Source organism: Bison bison, unplaced genomic scaffold (assembly GCF_000754665.1).
Source record: "Bison bison bison isolate TAMUID 2011002044 unplaced genomic scaffold, Bison_UMD1.0 scf7180017851896, whole genome shotgun sequence".
Classification (NCBI taxonomy): domain Eukaryota; kingdom Metazoa; phylum Chordata; class Mammalia; order Artiodactyla; family Bovidae; genus Bison; species Bison bison.
In genome coordinates this window covers 1-860 of record NW_011482469.1, presented here as the reverse complement: position 1 = coordinate 860, position 860 = coordinate 1, and positions in this window count along the sequence as shown.

Genomic DNA, 860 nt, shown 5'->3' with positions numbered 1-860 from the left:
TAAAATTATGTCTACTCACATACTCCTTTCTTTTGGAGGGGAAATTTCTCCCTGAATAAATGTATCTTTTAGGTAGGTTTGAGTGGCTCAGATGGTAAAGAATTTGCCATCAATGCAGGCGACCCGGTTTCGATGCCTGGGTCAGGAAGATCCCCTGGAGAAGGGAATAACTACCCACTCCAGTATTCTTGTGTGGAAAATCCCATGGAAAGAGGAGCCTGGTGGGCTAGAGTCCATGGTGTTGCAAAGAGCTGGACACAACCGAGTGACTAACACTGTCACTTTTCACTTAGGTAGATTTTATTTAATTTATTTAAGTAGAATGGTAACTATAATTCCATATCTAATATTCTTCTAATACCAAGTCTGGAGTGTTTTTCTACAAAGCAGTGTCTAAATATCCCTTGTGGTTTTTCATTTTGAGCCTCAAAGGGAAGCAGAAATATACTAAAGAGGTTTATAAGAGACCATTCATTCAACAAAAGTTTGTTGATTCCTGACTTAACATTTGATTTTCAACACCATGAGCTGATTTTGATAAGTACTTGGCATAAGGTAGATATTTTATCAAGCAAGTCTTTGAGGAATAAGTTGAAATAAGTAGAAATTCACAATCCAAAAAAGGGAAGGGAATAACAATGACGATAGCATAGAAGTTTGAAATGTACTGGCCATCAGGGTAAGGCTAGATATCTTCCTTGGTTAGAGTGTAAGATAGATCTGGAAAAACGGCAAGCGATGGAGCTAAAAACTTGGGGCTAAACTGTTTAAGGGCCTGTGTACCATGCTTTGGTTTCCCAAGTGGCTCAGTGGTAAAGAATCTGCCTGCCAATGCAAGAGACCCAGGAGATGTGGGTTCA